Source organism: Fukomys damarensis, unplaced genomic scaffold (assembly GCF_012274545.1).
Source record: "Fukomys damarensis isolate Sample0158 unplaced genomic scaffold, DMR_v1.0_HiC HiC_scaffold_23, whole genome shotgun sequence".
Classification (NCBI taxonomy): Eukaryota; Metazoa; Chordata; class Mammalia; order Rodentia; family Bathyergidae; genus Fukomys; species Fukomys damarensis.
In genome coordinates, this window is record NW_022900935.1 from 555,189 (window position 1) to 573,925 (window position 18,737).

At 50.6% G+C, this 18,737-nt stretch overlaps 1 long non-coding RNA gene across 2 annotated transcripts; it reads right to left on the reverse strand.

The window, feature by feature from the left end:
- Positions 1-6,949: 6,949 nt before the first annotated feature.
- Positions 6,950-18,695, reverse strand: LOC104852829. Of its 2 annotated transcripts, XR_777601.2 has the most exons (5): positions 17,213-18,695; positions 13,114-15,460; positions 9,131-9,444; positions 8,521-8,850; positions 6,950-8,440 (listed from the first exon to the last, which is right to left on the reverse strand). It is a non-coding gene; the product is annotated as an uncharacterized LOC104852829 (long non-coding RNA). The 2 variants fall into 2 exon arrangements; XR_777600.2 differs by having other exon boundaries at positions 6,950-8,850.
- Between the last annotated feature and the right edge of the window lie 42 nt (positions 18,696-18,737).

Here is an 18,737-nt window from a genome sequence, read left to right on the forward strand (position 1 = left end):
AAGTAAGCAAAAAAACTAATCAGATGTGAAGGAAGGAAGGAAGGAAGGGAGGGAGGGAAGGAGGGGGGAGGGAGAAAGGAGGAAAGGGAGGAGGACACATGAGAAGGTCCGTGGGTAAATGGATGGTTATAATAACGGGTGGATGAGCAGATGAAAGCTGAACATTGACCAGTTAAACGGACACTCGTAGCAAGTCATATTCTTTTTCTCAGAACAACCTTAACCTCACTTAGGGGTGTCTGTGTAATGAACTGATTCGGGCTCAGAAATATAAAGCCTTGGCTCTGGTGAAAGTTCTATAGCTTGCTGCCCTTGTGCTCTGGAGACTGGAAGTTCTTATTTTGGGTTCTGTCTAGAATAGGAGCCCTAAATAGGAACTTTATGCTAATCTGCACGTGTCGCATATGAACGGGTACACTATCGCCCCCAAAAAAAATAAATCCATGAGTAAATAATACATATTGAGAGCCAATTCTCCAGTGGGAAAACTGCTAGACAACTGGTCCCCTCCTCCCATACCACCTGGTTCCTGCCAATGTGCAGCCCAATTACGGGTGAACCGGGTATTCACAGTGAGTATAATTAATTAAATGCATTTTGACTAATTAATTTAAGAACTGGTAAATAGGGCCTCCCTTTGGTAGTTTGAAGATGCAGCTACCGGTGCCCCTGATTAAAAATAAAGCCGATCCAGATAGAAACTCCATATAATTGATGGGAACGCTTTTGCAGCATGTCTTTTAAGGTTTGTCAAAGTGCATCCCGCTGATATTGCTAACCCCCTTTAATCAGTAAGTATAAAATTCATCCATGGGCATAAAATCTATCTGACAACAGCATACATCAAATCCCAACCTGAACATTCAAAATAAACTGTATCGAGATTTTTGTCACCAGCATTGATTTCTGCTTTCCAAGCTGGTTTCCGGGGCAGCCACACAAAAGTTAGATACGAGCTATCCATGGGCTCATTGGATTGCAGTGATTCATTAAAACAATGGTGGCTTTCATAAATCTGAGCATAAAGATTGCTTCCACAGACACCCTTGGCTTGGAGATATGCCACTAACTGAAGAGAGTGGCAAAACTAATCTGGTTGGCACTCAGAGAAGGTGAGAAGTAGCTTTGGAGGGTGGCAGAGCCTGACTTCTGGTGGGGGGGCACCTGCTCTTTAGCAACGCGATCGGATCAGATTGTGGGGAGACAGGAGCCCCTCAGGAACCAGCACCTCCCAGCCAGCAGGCAGCATGTGGTCAGTCCAAAGCTGGTCAGCATCTTCACATACCAACCCGCTCGCTCGCTGCATGGTGTGGCCTAGGCTCCCACGGGGATTGGTACCATCGAGTTCGGCTCCCAAAGGTGACAATGGTCCAGCAAAAGGCTGGACAATTTGCAAAGCACGTTGGATAGCAATCCTCCGAGAGACGGGCCAGGCAGGGTGGACATTAGCATCACGCCCACTTCACAGATTTGCAAACTGAAATTTAGACACCAAAGAGGTTTGTCCGGAACCCCGGGGCTGGCAGCGCTGGGGCACACGGACTGTCGACCTTCTAAGCTCTTCCCTCAGTTCTACCTCGATGGCCTACTAGCTCTGTGTCCTTCAGTGGATTACTTAACCTTCCACAATCTCAGTTTTCTCAGCTGTGCTGTGAAGATAATACAAGTAACCATTTCCTACTTGCTGGGTGGTTTAATGAGCTCCTAATTTAGATCAGATGCATAATAAGCACTTAATACACATTTGCCGTGATCCACATAGAACATCCAGTTGTACCAAAAACAAAAACAAGCTGGAGAGTGACTAGGAGGGCCTCCAAGTTCCATCTCACGGGGTCGGAGGGAAACCTTGACCTCGCTGGGCAGTAGCCTCTTCCAGCTTTTTCCACACGCACCCTTCTGGCTGGCATATGTTAAAAGCAGCCCGGGATAGTTCAGATCTTTTCAGCTGTGACTCATTATTGTAAATAGCGGTACAATGAAGAGATGAGAAAAGAATCTAAATACACTGACAGAATAGTTTCAAGGAAAGCAAGACACAAGAATATAAAAAGCGAGCAGAAGAATTTACCTAAACCCTTGCGATATCAAAGGTCATTTATGTAGGAATCTACTGAAATACACCTTTTGCAATCCTGGGTGATTTATTCAATTGAGAAGGAAAGGCTTTAAGTAGATCAAGGCATAGGAGCAGAGCAGATTTATGTCAATGGCAACAGAAATGTGTGTTCCTTTAGGGTAAAAATTGGTCCATTCGTGTACAAGTTCAAATGTAAGTTGGAGTAGCCAGTTTGGTTATTTATTAGGATTTGATCTGGCACTTGGAAATATGTTGATTTTAATGTGCTTTATGAATTTATTCTTTTAAGTCAGCTTGTTGTTATGACCCTTATTCTATGGAGGAAAGAGGGTGGCTTTTGATCCGTTAATTTACTCGAATGTGACAATGGTCCCTCAGGATGAGCAGGGAGATGTTAGGAGAGTATAATATATAATCACTGAAGCCAAGGACCAAGACTCATTCTTTTTTCTCCCTTTTGAGTCCCAAGTGCTTGCCTAATAAAACTGTAAGTCAAAGGTCATAGCAGAACCTCTGAAGCTGCCTCCTGGAGACGTGGACATCTGTCTGTCCTAGAAGGCAGCCCAGGACAGAAGCCCTTGTGCTCGGCTGTGACCCTGGTGTCCTTGGGTTCAAATCCTGGCTGTGCCAGTTACTGCTCATGTGACCCTCAGGATTTATCTCTTGGAACCTTAGCTTATAGCTATGTTAATAATATCAGAGCTATTCTGGCAATTAAATTTCAAGAAGATAAAATGAGGGAAGAAATGTAAGGTACTTAATATAATATCTGACTCCTATTCATGCTCCAAAATTGTAGTTCTCACTGCCTCGTGAGTATACTTAGAAATGCTAGGATAAGCAGACTTGTTTGACCACTGCTGAATTATTTTTAAGCATGCCTTAATCATCTGCTTCCAAATTAACATGAACAAACTGAGTGGCTGGCGTATGCAGGGTGAGGAACAGAATCCAGACAATTCACGGTGCAGCCAGGCAGCGACCCAAGCACTTGTAGAAACCCATAGAAAGATGCTCTTGAATTTAGTGCAATGTGCTGGTATTAATCGGCGACGAGAAGCCTGGTGTTAGGCTGCATGCTGCCTTTGATATGGGGTCCATCCACTTTATTATTTTCTAGAGCATTGCATAGACCTTTTGCCGAGTGGGGGAGGGGGACTCTGCTCATTTAATTCCCAAGTAAGGGATAATTAGTAACAACTGTGATTCATAGCTACAGGAATCCGACATCATTTTCATGGCATATTACTTAGGACAGTCGCAAAATCACTGATCTTCCAGGATAACGAGGTTGTGTTGTGGTTAGCTTCGTTTTTATATCATTGGTGAGAGTCTTTTTTTTGGCACCGGGAATAGAACTCCACCGGTCCTTGGGCTTGTGAGGCAGGCGGCGGCACCCAGAGTGTTTCTGAAATATAGTACTAGTGTGGCCACGTACAGTGACAAGGTGCGTGACCAGTATTAGTGGGTGGGGGCGAGAGACTGATGTGCCTAGGACAAGCCGTGGTTGGAGAGGGTGGAGAGGGGAGGGATTAACATTGGATGCACACCTACTATGCTCCAGGTGTGAAACTGGGTGCTTGGTTCTGTCGGCTGTGCAGCTCTCCCAAACATCCTACGAAGCCCCATGTCACTGTCCCCTGGAACCTCTGCACTCCAGGCTTTTAGTCCTCCCTCAGTTCCCGTTGGCTTCAGGGAACCCATGCCTGACTCCCGCCCCCCCGACTTTTCTCAATCTCTTGTTTCTTCTGAGCCTCTGACCTCTAAATGTTGGTGGACACCGAGGCCTCGAGCCTCTCTGTGAAGTTGCATTGGTTCAGAGACTCTGCCCAGTCTCGTGCCCCTGAAGATCACTGAGACGCTGAGATGTTCCAGTCCCCATCTGCAGGGGGCACCCGTCCCCTGACCCTGTGCTATTTCCACTTGGTGTCTACCGTGTGTCTGTAAACACCACTCCCAACCCTGCTCCTCCCACTGCCCCCTCCGCATTCTAGAAATGAGCTTTTCCTCCTTCTGATCTCTTAGCCCCAAAGCCTTCTGGTTTCCCGGGCTCCTCTTCCTCTCGCACTGAGCCCCACCTGTCCTCCACCCCTGGGGCAGCGCCTCTGATGTCCACTCAGAACCCACACACCTCTCTCCACGCTCCACCCTCAACCCCACCTATGACTTCAGGCCTCTGCTGAAGCTGGCCTGAGGCAGCCACGGTGGCGTCAGTGGTATTGTCTCACTTCCACCCCTGAAAACCTTTCTCCCCGCAGCAACCTGGTCCAACGAATTTCTCTCTAGCCTAATCTCTTGCTCACTCCTTCCCTCTTTACCACCAGCCACATTGGCAACCCTTCCATTTCTCAGACAGCCAAGGACTATCATGCCACAGGGCCTTTGCACTGGCTGTTCTCTATTAACTGAAACATTGTATCTCTAAAATCTATCTGGCTTGTTCCCTGGTGTGCTTCAGGTCTCTGCTCACACATCACCTAAATGGAGAAGTCAGGTGCCCTGACCCACCCTATGTAAAATAGAAGTCTGATTTCAATAGATGCCTCTTTTCTTTTTTTTTTTTACATTGTTTCCTGTTCTCCTTCCTTCCCCTATCACTGGATTATAGTGTGTAAATTCCACGGGGACAGGCACTGTTTGTTTTTTCACTGCTGTATCTGCAGCCCCTAGAACAACACTTGGCAAACACGAAGCATTCAGTGGACACACAAATGATCCCCGACTTTAAAGGTTCAACTCAAGTTTTCTACTGTATCATGGTGCAGACCCTCACCCCACAACCACTGTGTTCTTCATTTTCAGAATAAATTACATGGGGCATTCGACACTTTAAAACGGTCTTGGCGCCCAGGGTCTTTGTCCAGCCTGGGCTCTTGGGTATGTCCTGCCCCGCTCCAGGGAGGGGAGGCTGAGCTCTGGTGCACGTTGGACGAGGTGTTTTCAGGCATTGTTGACTTCCGCTATTTGAAGCTCAGAGTGGTTGTGTTGAGACACGACCCCATCAAAAACTGAGCCGCACCTCTCCGTTAACATGTGCTGCGCCTCCCCTGTTCTGCAAACAAGAAAACCAAAGCCCAGAAGGCTGGTGACTTGCCTAGAGGCCTGTGGAAGTCTGATGGTTTCTAGATGGTGACAGGACCCCTCCCAGGTCTCCCTGGCTCCTGCCCTGTGCTGAGTCCTCTGCCCTGCTGTGCTGGGGACTTCCATCTTACCCCTTGGGCTTGGTGGTGTGCAGACAATCAGACAGGGCCAGGCACCTCCTGGTGTCAGCCTCCACCTCCCCACCTCTACAAGAGGCATGGACCAAACTGACCTGGACAGACTGCTCGGCTCAGACACCTTCTCAAAGGACCCCAGAGGGCACTGGGCGTTGGCGCCCCTGTCCCAAAGCAGGTATCTGAAGCACAGGGCCAGAGGCTTGGTCTCAGGGCCCTAAGGATCCGGCCTGGAGAAATGGATCCTTCACGTGAGGCCCGTGGCACCCCGAGAAGGCGGCCCCAGCCCCCCCTGCAGTTCTGCTCTGCGTGCCAGCGACCCCAGTCACCGGAAGGAGATGGGCATCCCCCACCCAAGACTCTGGGAAAACAATTTAACATGCTTGCGCTCTGAATTGCCCCCGTGTTTTTAAGCTAAGAATTGCATGTATCTATGACTTATTTGTTTGTGGTACCAGGAATAGGACACAGTGCCCTTTGCATGGTAGGTAAGTAACATCCCCAGCCTAACTCTGAGGATTTTATTGATGGACGGGAAAAGATACAGTTTTCATTTAAAGGCTATATATCAGGTTAAGTTGCCGGACTCAATGGATGACGTATCTTCATGCACAACTATGCTCCTAAAGAGGAACAGAGCCTCTGCCCCCATGTGATGTTTCCTGTCTTAGCTGCTTCACTGAGAGAACACTTAGCTCAGAGCCAGTGTCTCCTCCATCCCTGTGTCCCCAGAACATGGTTCTCTCTCTCTCTCTCTCTCTCTCTCTCTCTCTCTCTCTCTCTCTGCCTATCAGAGAGCAGAGGAGCAAACATTTCCAACATTTACTTCCTGTTTTAATAACCCTTGTACCATCGCCACCTCACGGCATCTTCCCAGCAGCCCCGCGAGACAGGAGGCACGCGTCCCTGTTGCCATTTCACAGAGGAGAAGCCAGGCACTTGAAGCCAAGCCCCTTGCCCAGGTCACAGACCCTGGAGATAGTGAGACCTTTGGTCTCAATGACCTGGGTCTGGAGGCTGTGGGCTTCTGGGCCTCCAAATGCAGCCTCAGGGGACACTGGTGGGCAATGCACAAACACACACATCACATGAGTGGCAGTGACTCTAACTCTAGCTCTGGCGCCCCTCCCTGTGCTCCAGCCTCTGGGACACCTTGGATCCAGGTCCCTACAAGTAACAGAACCCTGAGGAATGGTGTAAGGGAGTAAGGAAGTCGGGATCTGCCAGGTGAGGTGGAGGGGGAGCGGGCAGGCAGTAATCTCTGCCCCACATCTAGAGGGAGCTCTAGGGGCAAATGGAGGCAGAAAGGCCAGGCCTTTGTATCCAAATCACAGGTGGGTCTGGTCCAAGGGCCTGCTGCAGGATGAGGGGTACAGCTGGGCGCTTTTAGTGGCTGACATTCCTAGCTTTGGCGGGCACGCCTGCCAACACCTTGGTCTTGGATTTCCATCCTCCAGCAGGAATCCGAGATGAATTCCTGCTTTCCAAGTCTCCTAGCCTGTGGAATTTGGCTATGGCAGCCCTACCATACTAATCTATTCTTGCCTGCTATTCAAAAGAGTTGGGTTCCAGTGTCTTACTTACTCTTCTCATTGCTGAGACAAAATACCCGATACCCAAAGTTCAAAGAGGAAAAGTTTATTTAGCTCACAATTTGTAGAGGTTTCAGTCCATAATCAGCTGGCTCCAAGGCAGGGGGGCACATGGAAGAGGAGCAACAGCTCCTGGAGGTGGACGACAGCCAGAGTAACAAGGGACCTTAAAAAGGCCTCCCTGCCCCTTTCGTCCTAGTTGGACTACTTATGATGAGAATTCACACCCTTAATCCTAGTGCCCGCAGTCTTGCACTGCACCGGGAATCCATCACCCAGCTCTGAAAAAGCGGAGGCCTAGCGGGGAGATCTAGATGCAGCCATCACATCCAGGAGCATCCTGTCCAGACCCTGAAACCTGGGGAAGCTTGAGTCCCTGTATGAGTGATATTTGCACATAATCCACACAGTCCTCCTATGTAGTTTACACCGTCCCTGGATTATACCCAGTGCAATGTAAACACTATGCAAATCATTGTACTATTTTGTTTAGGGATTTCAAATTTTGGTTTTGGAAACCTGAATTTTTAAAAACATATTTCCAGTTGAATTTTTTAAAACATATTTTCAGATGCAGAGCCCACCAGAGAGCCACCGGGAGAAGTGGGAGACCTGTTTCAATCCTGGTCACTATTTCCATAACGTGATAATTGGTTTTTGCTGAGCTACATGCAGCCTCCAAATCTCAGTGACCTACAACATCACTCAGTTTTCTCTCTCATGAGTCTGCATGGCGAAGGTGTGGTTTGGCTCCGGACAGCGGTGCTGGCTCGGTTTTACGGCCCCTGTCTTTTACAAGATCAGAGAACGGGGCCAGGCCATGGACTGTGAATACATCTAAGGCCTGGTTTGCACCAGGCCCACTCACACCCTGGTGGCCAAAGCAAGTCCCACAGTCAAGGTTAACAAGAGCAGGACCGGGAAACTCAGCAAACTCGAGAGAGGAGCCGCGAAGTCACAGACAAAGGACAGAGGGTGACACTAGTAGCAGGGGGCGAGGGCACCAGGAGCAATATCCAGGCAGCCACAGAGCGGCAAGGAGAAACGCTAAATGATTCCTAAGGCAGCAGAACGTCCAGCCCACCACAGCGAAGGCAGCTACGTGTCCTGGCACTGCGTCCTGAGGAAAGGCACCCCTGCCAATCCATCACCCCAGCTTCAGCAGGACCCCGACACCTTGGCCAAGCCGCATGCGCCATCTTGGGGCATCGGCTCCCAGTGCAGAGAAACACGATCCCTCCTGGGAGATCAGAATCAATTCTAAAAAGACACAGCTGTTCTGCAGCGCAGGCTCGGAAGGGAGAGGAAGAGGTGCTGTGGGAAGTGTCTGGTTTCTTTCTGCTTTGAGTTGTTGAAGTGACCAAAGAAACGTCTTTAAGCTCCGATTATTAATTTTGGAAGAGCCAGTTGCCAAGTTTGTGATCATTTTCGTGGAGAAGGAACACAAGATTGAAGAAAAGCTTCATGGCCGAGGTTTTCACCTCATGGCGAGTTCGGAAGCACTCACAGCAGAGGCATCAGAGGTAACGCTCGTTTGTTTTCTTGATGTCCCCCTTGGACGGATAAATCAAATGCCACAGTTTAATGCATTCAATAAATGTTTGCTGACCATCCCCCATGGTCGCATGCTCACCTGTGAAAACACAAACAAATCACCCTCCATCTGGGTCACGGGGGGGCAAGTCGCTTCCTACCCCAGGTCTCGGCTCCATTGTCGGTACAGCGAGTGTGTTTGGTGAAGCACGGACTCTCGGGTCCCTTCCCAGGCCAGCATTCTGAAGTCCACAAACTGGCTGATGTCCCCTTCCCACCTGGCCATCCCTGAGACTAGAGGTGTGTGTACAGAGAGGAGCGAACCACGGGCCTGAACGGGACGTTGCAGGTTCCTCCGGGTGGTGAGGCTACAAACCCTGGTGCAAGCGAGGAATCGTGATGCAGCCCATAATCCCGACTCGGTAGGAGGCTGAGGCAGGAGGATGGAAAGATCGAGCTCAGCCTGAGTGACTTAGCAAGACCCTGTCTTAAAACCAAACAACTAATAAATAAATAAGGCAGGAGTGTACGTTGGTGCAAAGACCCTGTGTTCAACCCACAACCACCTCCCCAAAAAATAAAAGACCCATCGGTGTATTTGTGATCACTGTTTCCCATCTACTTCCCCAGAAATAAAAGTTCTTTGTTCTAAAACCTCCCCGGGGCAGAGGCGTATGTGGGTCCCATCTTCAGCACACATTCAACAGTACCTGGGTGGAGTTTGGCAGTGAGGAGGTAAGTCCTGACCACAGTTCAGAAAGTACCACCGAGCTCTCTTGACCTGAGTCTACATCCGGCCCCTTGTTCGTTGTAGAACCATGGGTGGGTAACAGCCTCAGTTTTCTGATCTGAGAAATGGTTATGCTACCAGCGGCCTCTTCCTTATAGGTGGTCGTTAAGAACTCAGCATGGTGTCGGAGCACAGAACCCACCAGAATCACTGCCGCGTTTCATTCTCGTAGGCTCCCCTTCGCAAACCCGCTTTCACGCCAGCTTGTTTAGCCTCTTTTTAGTCGGGAAAGCTCTGAAAAGGAAAGTTTATACTGTTGTTGAAATTTATGAACAGTGTAAAGGAGCCGCTTGCAGGGCTCTTCCTGTAAAGCTGTCCATAGATTTGGGAAAGTTCCCTGTTACTGAATTAAAATTAGAAGGTCTGAAAATTAGAACCTGGTTCACCTGTTACCCTGTGAGCTAGGAAGGTAGAAGTCCAGCTAGTGAGAGATGCACCGGATTGTTTCCAAGGGGAGCAGAGATGCGGGAGGGCCTAGGCTTTGCCCTCTGGGTACTGCCCACGAGCAGGGCTACATTCGCCCTGGAGAAGAAAGCTCTCTCTCTAATTGCTACCAAGGAGCCTGCGGGTTAGCCCCAGCCCTAGACGGAGCATGCTCTGGGAGACATTTACGCCCACACTTTGGTGTGATGCCTCCTGAGGAATGGCAGGAGATAGGATGAGAGCTTGGATTTGTCTTTCTTTTCTTCCCAAAAGCCACCTAGAGGCCTCTGCCCCCGCCCCAAGTGGCTCTGCACAACTCCCATGGGGCTTCTGGCTGGCAGGACCTGCTGGGGAAAGGAAAATTACAGCTCTTTTCCAAGACGGTTCCATCTCCTGCACACAGGATGGCTGTCTCAGAGCTGGACAGAATCATTCCTGCCCTGGTCATCCCAGAGATCTGAGGGGCTGGGCATGGAGCCAGGGCCACAGCAAGGCTGGAGGTCTGGATGTGGTCATAGAACATGCAGAGCACTTGGTGGGGGGGGGCGCTTCTCCTTGGAACTTGTTCTCACAGCCCCATCTGCACTTTTAAAAACCAGATCTCCCATGTGTCTGTCTCTCTAAAGTAGAAGTATGGGAGCTAACTGTCCCTGGACGAAGGAGTCCGCACCCCAGCTTGTCCCCAGGGTGCTGGAGGAGGCTGACACTGGCCAGACACGACGTGACCGGCATTGCTGCTCCCTCCCAGCCACATACCCACAGGGCGCCTCCTGGTCCTGAGTGTGGACTACATCAATGCCTGCACATCTCCCCGGCTCAGCATTAAGACATGTAAACAAATAAAGGGGCCATTGATGAGGACGAATTTGGCAACTTCACCGTTTCCTAGCTAAAGACACCCCCTTGAGTGGGTCACTGCAGGAAGTACCAGAAACTTCTCACGATGTGGGTACCTGGGCAGCTACCCTGATGTCAGGCCGGGGGCCGCAGCCTCAGCCCTTCCTGGTGTGCTGGACTGAACAGTCTGTTTCTGGCTAATACATATTTTCCCCAGGACGTTCTCAGTGCTGGACATGTTCGGTATTGACTGAAGATCTACACAAGCTTTGTATTGTTGTTACCGTGCATTCCTGAGGAGGGGGCGGGGTACACATGGCCCAATCCTGGAGCCCCTACTAATGTGTGGTCCAGGGACGTGGGCCCTAATTCCTCTGGACGACTGGTGCCTAATTCAGTGTTTCCACTTTGGCTTTGAAGGAAATTTGCCTTGCTCTTTGTGGCCTCTTTGGGAGGAGACATTTTTCCCACGGAGGCTAAAGAGTTCGTTACTCAGTGTACAAAATGTCCTAGGAACAGGAAGTGGAGAACTTGGAAATAAAAACCCACAAGGGTTTGGACAAGTGGTGAGGGGCAAGACTGGAAATGAGCAGAAAATTCTACTCAAAAGTTCCCCTAGCTAAATAAATGAGTGACAAAGAGCAAAATATGGCCGCAAAGGTGTCCTAAAACCCCCATGCCTGTGAAAGTCCGCTCCTTCCCAAATTGGGTGCATGTATGTTTAAAAATATCCTCACCCTGCCTCTCCCACAAGCATAGAAAACAACTTTTATTAGGATGGAGGTCAGAGGAATACTATCAGTGAGAAAAAATAAATTAGCCATTTGGGGTAGGTCTGTTAAGTATTTGAGCCACTGGGGTTCCATTTTGTGAGCCAAGAGAACTAATTTACCGAATGGGTCCCCGGGGCCTGCAATAGCTGAGGCACTGGCCACAAAGGGACAACTCCAGCCCGGCCCCCACCTCCACAGCAGACCAGTGCCTGCAGCAGGGAATGAGGACTTAGGTTTAGAAGGGACACAGAAGGTCTTCTAGATGTCGGTGTGGGCAGGGACCACACTGCATTCATGTATTAAAGGGAGAATAAAGAAAGGAAGGCAGTGGGACCCTAGAATTGGGCACATCTGGATTTGCATCTGGTCTACTTTCTACCTGGGTGAGTGTAAGCAAACCTCCTAGCCTCAGATTTCTCCTCCCTGACTGGTGTTGGGAAGATTCAGCCTCAACTGGCAGGAATCCCTGGACAAGCACAGTGGTGGGCCACAGGGGACGCCCACGGATGGAATCCGCCATTTCAGCCATCAGTGTGGCTGGGTTCTTTCTAGGCAGAGTGCCACACAGGTGTTGTCTCATCCCATTCCTCAACAAGGCAATGAAGGCTGTCATGGTAACCACTCTACCAAGGAGAGACTTTGGGCTCAGAGAAGTTAAGTAACTTTATGAATGTTACAGAGCTAGGAGGTGACAGGGTAGACTTGAACCCATGTATAACGAACTTCAGTGCCCATGTGTGGAAGTGACATCTTCCTCAGAGGTGGGGTGACGTGACTGATGGTTACTTAGTCATCATCCCTTCCATAAGCTGTACAGAGGGACCTTCACTAAGGTGGGGAGTTAGTACTGCTTTAGAGAGAGTGACACTCGCTGGAAATCTTGGCTCCTCCCCTATGGCTTTGTGGGGAGAACCCCTTGGAGACCACTCTGGGGTGCTGGGAAACAAAATGGCGCCCACCCCATGGAGCCAGCCACAGTAGAAGTGGGTAGGAAGGTCCTGTGGGTTGACTCTACTCTTTAGGGCGGCAGCAATGGTCCTCTGCCAGCAAAACACTTGTCCCAGGGTTTGTAATTTGCTTAGCTGCTAGTGCTTGTCCACAGTCACCCACAGATGCAGAGACAGAGTCTGGAGCTCAGGCCCCTCCCAAACCAAAGAAACATCAGAAAACCGAGGAACATACAGAGGGTAAAACACACCTCTATCAAGAAAGAGATCCTCCAAGTAAACATGCCTGTTATAAGTCCATGGTTAGTACAGCGATTTAATACTTACCTCTTTCATCCCTAGCAGCTTTGGAATTACAAGTATTATTAAAGGACTATTTGCAAATGAAAACCCACAGAAGGGACTGAGTTGGTTGAGCACAAACCCAGCAGAGTGGGAAAGCGCCTGGCCAACTTTCCAGCTTCAGTGGGAGATTGCTCAAAGTCACATCACTCTCCATGCTAATAGCTCTGCTCTGCCCACGTGTGTGTGTGTGTGTGTGTGTGCGTGTGCGTGTGCGTTATAAGGATACCTGTCCGCCTGCATTCCCATCTTATAGCTGCAAGGGTATTCCCCGCCTGCCATGCTACTCTCCCTCGCTGTTTCCTCCCTGTGCCCCCTTTTCCCCACCCCTTTGCTTCATCGCTGTGGTTTGAGAGAGGTCAATGGGAGGCGGCCCACAGCTAACAGGCTTTCTCTGCCTGTGCCCCCATCTCCCCACCTCTGTCCTCTGACAGTTTCCTCACCCACAGCCCCATCGCTGGCTGCTCCTGCCACCAAACTGCATTGCCCTTTGCCCCAGAGCACACATTAAAAACCGACTCGGCCAAAGCAAACTGTGTAAATGCACAAGAGCTACATCTCCTGGATTGGCCAGGACTCACCCGTGACGATCTGAATGAACACAGCCTCCGTCTGCAGCGAGGGAGGGCGATTCCCCGTGGATTCTTGGCGGAGGGGCAGGGGAGACCCGGAGACAGACAGCTTCCGGGAGAGAGGCACTGCTTGCCCAAGGCTCGAGGACTCCTGGCAACGACCTGCATGGCACCTGCTCGGAGATTCTGAGCACCTGCCCTGGTGCTCTCAGCCCTGCACCAGGCTCTCTCAGACCGCCACTGCACATGTGGATATTCAGGGATTCTGGTTGGTCAGGAGTAGGGCCTGGGCCTCTGCATTTCAACAGTGTCTCCTGGGGATTCCGTATCACTTAGGAAACGCTGGCACCAGCCTGAGATGTGCCTGTCAGGACAAAACTGCTCAGAAACAGGCCTCTAACGTTGTACATCCACGGACCACTGCCTGGATCCCGGAGGCGGCCACACACTGACTCCAGAAAGCATCAGGGTTTCTCGGTCGCCGCCTCCCAGACCAAGGAAGCCACCACGAGCTGGTTCCGAGGCCTCGCCTTCCCACACATCCCCCGTGGATTCCTGGAAGCCTGTGGGATGGCGTTCTCACCCAACCTGGGGCTGCCTCCAGGTCCGGAGCCAGGCTGCAACGACGTCCCAGACTGAGTCAGAGAGAAACTGGGCCACGCGTGGGCGCACCCGAGTCCTGTCCTCAGCTCGTCCTCTCAGCTCAGTGCAGGGAAGAGGCAGGCCGTGGTCCTCAGAGAAGCCTGTGGTTAAACTTCCTTGGCTTCATCGGCCAAATGCAGATTCCTGTGCCCAATCCACTCGGCGGAGCTGCTGCCAGAACAGGAGAGGAGAACCGCGAGTGTGCTATGCAAAATCAAGATGTGACGAGAATTCCTGGAGAAGGCTGAGCATGAGGAGGATTTTAACGAGAGAAGCAAGACTGTTGTCGGGGCTAAGGGAGATGAGTTTGCTCAGAGAATCCCACACTCTTTAAAAAAGAATCAACAGAGCACCAGAAAGGAGAAGAGAAACAAGAACGGGCCACAGACCCTGCCATCCTCAGGCCCCGGGTCCGTGCAGGTGGGGCCGGTTCTGTTTCCGCCAGGGCATTCTGCCGCGTGCAACAGAAATAATCTGATTAGCTCAAGAAAGGGGCATCTATTCTTGGACATTCCATGAAATCCTACACGAGGCAGAGTAAGCAGGATCGCCCTGGAGACCTCAGTAACAGGAGTTTAAAGACCTTCACGTCTGAGCCAAGCTCCTGGGGACTTATCTCATAAATCCTTCCACGTACTCAATATTCCAAATGAGCAAATAAATAAATAACCAAAACTGTGGTCAGTGGCCACCGGATGCCAGGCAATAAATTGGTGTTAAATGTTAAAATGGAGGGATGGAAAGGAAGCAGAAGCAGAGAGCCAGGGGAAGAATCACTGGGCAGAGGCAAGAGGTAAGCAAAGAAAAAGTCCCTGAGCTGGGAAAGAGGGGTAGTGTATACGGGGTATACAGGATTTGAACAAGTCAGAGGCCAGATTACACAAGGCCTCGGCCTCGCGCTACTGACCTTATCATTTATAAAGAGTTGCACGATGCACATCTGTTAAGATGGGGCATTTTCTAGACGCCATGGCTTTAATGCCTCCTCGCTCTGTCACTGACATGACTGCGTGGTCCATTGCTGAGATCACAGCCACTTTTCTAGGTAAACAAGGAGGGCGCCACAAGTAGACGGCACACACTGCCTTCCAGGACCAAATGGCGTGATCCAGCTGTACATCAGGCAGCAGTGTAGACGGGGCTCCTGCCACAGGTCTGGCTTGGCTCACTTTTCCCTCGTCATTCGTGGCGTCCCCTCTCACTCTCGGTGTTCCAGTTTGCATGGTAAATTATAAGGCCCTTGACAGGAGACGCATGTGTCCGCGTTGTCTGAAGAGTTAGGCTCCTTGCTTGATACCTATTAGGAATTTCTTTTCTCTACACCGGAAGGGGGGTTGGTCTTACACTTTCCAAAACGCCCAGGCAAGCTTTGATAGGCACCAAGTGTACACTGCACAGTGGGCTGCTGCTAAGAAGGACCAGGCGCTCAGCAAATCCTGGCAGAGGACAGTGACTGCGCATGGGCTGATGCCTTGGATCAGTCTGGCTGGTCAGGAGCGATGACCAGAAGTGAGTGAGTCTGTGGTGGCAGGCGCCTGTGAAGTGGACACATCTTTCTTGATTCTTGACTCCGCTTGTTTTATGTTGCTATAACTTTGTTTTAAAAAACGGAAATGGACTTCTCGTAATTTTGAAGGCTAGGAAGTCCAGTATCAAAGTGCCAGCCTCTGCTCAGGGCCATATTCCTTCCTCGTGACATGGCCGAAGGCATCATCTGGCAAGACAGAGCAGATGCCCTAGCCCAGGTCTCTCTTCCTCTTCTCATAAAGCCCCTAATACCATCGAGGAACCCTCACCTGGTCCTCACTTCTCAAAGGCCCCCATCTCCAGCCACTATCAACACACGGCTCTGAGGTTGTTTCCAGCACATGAACCTTGGGGGACACATTCACACCACACCAGTTCTTAACATCAGCTTACTGGGGTGGGATGGGGCTGCCTTAGGGATATGCAGAGGGAGAAACCCTGCCATAGAGCCCACAGTTCTGTTGGATTCTCACAGCTATGCAGAGAGAGAGAGAAGGAGGTGGGTGGTGGGGTGACTGGCAGACACCTATGGAGGCCTCTCCTGCAAGAGTTTATCTGCATCTCCTGAGAAACGGCGGGCAAGTGCACATCAGCCCCTCAGACAGGCGACTGGGAGAGGTCACAGATCCTGTGACTGTTTTGTTACTCGAGGTCACCGAGGGAGGAGCTATGTCTGAGGTCAGGGGTAAGAAAGGCATAGCAGTAACCTTTTTGGTTTAAATCAAGCCAATCCACAGAGTGTAACTGATCTCAGACTTCCCAAGTCTGGTCCTTTTGTGTGGAGTGAATGTAAGGAGACACAGCTGGGAAAAGTCCCCTCTTCCATATTCAGGAAAGCAAATCTCAAAAGTAGAATTCTCTACAATCCTACGAGGCACCCCAGCAGTACCTAAAGCAAGTTTCACCAAACCTCAAAGAAAGAAAGATAAAGAGGGGCCCAAGTAATGAATCTTCCTGTGCTTCCTGGTCAGATTTTTTCATTTGTTTACTTTGATTTGATTTGAACATTCAAGTGTGTGGGAAGAATCTCACTGAACAGGAGCCTGAGTAACACTCGGTCAGTGTGTTTACGGCACACGCCCCTCACACTCAGTCATGCAGAGTGCCTGCTACGAGCCAGAGGACACGGAGTGTAGAGAAATGACATAAACGGCCCAAGGACCTGCCTGTCTTGCTCATTTCGCAGTGAGGCAGGAGAGATGTGTGAGCAGATAAGCCCTGTCCTTTCCGATGACCACCATGGCAGAGGTGAGAGGGAGCACGCGCGCGCGCGCACACACACACACACACACACACACACGTGCACTTTCCAAATTGAGCTGCTTTTGTTTCCAAGGATACTCCCATCTCCCTTTTGAATATCCACATGGGCTTCTTTACTGAGTTGAAATTCACATAACACAAAGTCACCTACCTAAGTACAGACAATTTGACGGTACCTAGTGCCTGGACATTGACAGTATTGTGTGGCCATGGCCCTGCCTAGCTCCAAAACATTTCCATCCCCCTAAAATAAACTACCAAGCAGTTAATAATCTATTAATAATAACCTATTAAGCTTCCCACTCTCCCTCCCCCAGCTCCTGGCAAGTGCACGTCTGCGTTCTTTCCAGGGATTCACCTAGTCTGGTTATTTTGTATGAATGGAGTCACACACCATGTGACCTTCACTGCCTGCTTTCTTGCACCCAGTGTGCTTTGGAGTTCAGTCCTGACTGCAGCGTGTGTCCGTACTTCAGTTCTTGCATCACTGAGTAATATATTCTGCTCTGTGCACACTGCCTACAGTACTTCTGCTGACCCTTTCATCTCTTGATGGACTTGGGTTCTTTTGCCACCCAGCTATTTTGAACAGTGCTGCAGTGAGCACCGGGACAATGCTTGCCTAGTGTCCTCTTGCAAGCCCACTTGCCTGTCTGGGGCGCTGATATGCACTCACCAATCGCTTCCTGGGAGATGCATTACAGACTGTTGGAGGACAGGGTTGTAGACCAGTAAGCAGTGCTCCCTCTTGTCTCTCTCCTTGTTGGGGTCCATAGTTAGGACAACTTGCCAGAACCACGGATTCCTGAAATGGATGAAATTTTTGTTTGGATTTCTATTTTCAACTCTTTGGAACCTATTCCTAGGAATGGATCTGCTGGGTTACATAGCGATTCCAAGTTTAACTTTTTGAGGAGCTGTCAAACAGTCTCACAAAAAGACAAAAGTCTTCCCGTAGAAGACCCACAAAGTACTGTGGTTAGATGCTCCTCCCTAAGTCACCCAAAGGCTTTGAAGAACTGAACCTTGCTTTACAAGGACACCAAGCAGGTGCGAATGCCTTGGTTGGTCTGAACTCACACTAAGGTGGCGAAGGTCATGGATTCAGTTCCTACACAGGCCAGTTACTGAGCAGAGCGAGCAGCGGGAAGGACTGTGCTTGAGGCCGCATCCTCCACCATCGAACTCGGTCCTGCTCTCTTGCAAAAGCTCTTCAGTGGTCACAGGTGCACAGGGCAGGAGTGTTTTTATGGCTCCACTCAAGAGAGAAACACAGTCTGAGGTTCGACATCTACTGAAGGCCCAGTGAGACTAACTGGAACCAGAGGCTCCTACACCTGGCTCCACTTGATTTCCGGGGCTTCCTGGGTAAACTGTTGAACCCTGCCCCAGAGCCTCAGTTTCCTCCTCTCCAAAGGTGGACTGACAATCCTTAGCCAACGAGACAGCCATGCACTTGCTGACTTGTCTCACGGGCTTTCAAAGTGTGCTGTTCAGTAGGAGGCTCAGTACCACGCATAAGTACCCTCTTGGCTCTGCAAAATGCCCTAACCACACTCCCCAGGTGGACTGCGCTGGAATGGCAGCTGTCTGCGAGGTTACACTGGCTGTTTTAAACTGTCCTATTTGCATGGAATGAAGCTTGTTAAGGTAACAAGGTCTGGTGGCTGGAATCCAGGGCTCCAGGTGAAAAAAATGAAAAGTCTGTGCTGGGAGAGAAAGAGGAGCTAGGAGGGGTCTAGCAACACTGAGGTTACCACAGTTCTCCCCAGAAGAGGGAGTGGGTAAACTGAGGCAGCAGACTCAATACTACTTCTACCCCCTTAGGAAGAAAAGGGAAGCCACACCGATGCCTTCCAGTCTTTTCTCCTGATTTCATCTCTCCTCGGCCAAGAGTTAGCCCAGACAAGAAGCTTAGGACCGGTTAAGGCTGCGCCACGCACCTGGGCTGCACAGGCCAGGGCTGGGGGCCACGCGAAGGCCGTGCGCCCAGGCCCAGGACAGGGAAGCACAGAGCTCCTTCCGGGAGTGGAGAGCTCAGGTCTGGCGGCTGGCGGGGTGGAGGTGAGAGGCGTCGGCTACCAGCTCAGCTCCCCGCTGGGCATTTCCTGCCAGCGGTTTATGGATGGACCCAAAGGGAGAACTCCACTCCTGAGCAGCGCGAGCCGCCCCTCCCTCCGAGCCCCATTCCTGCTCCCCTG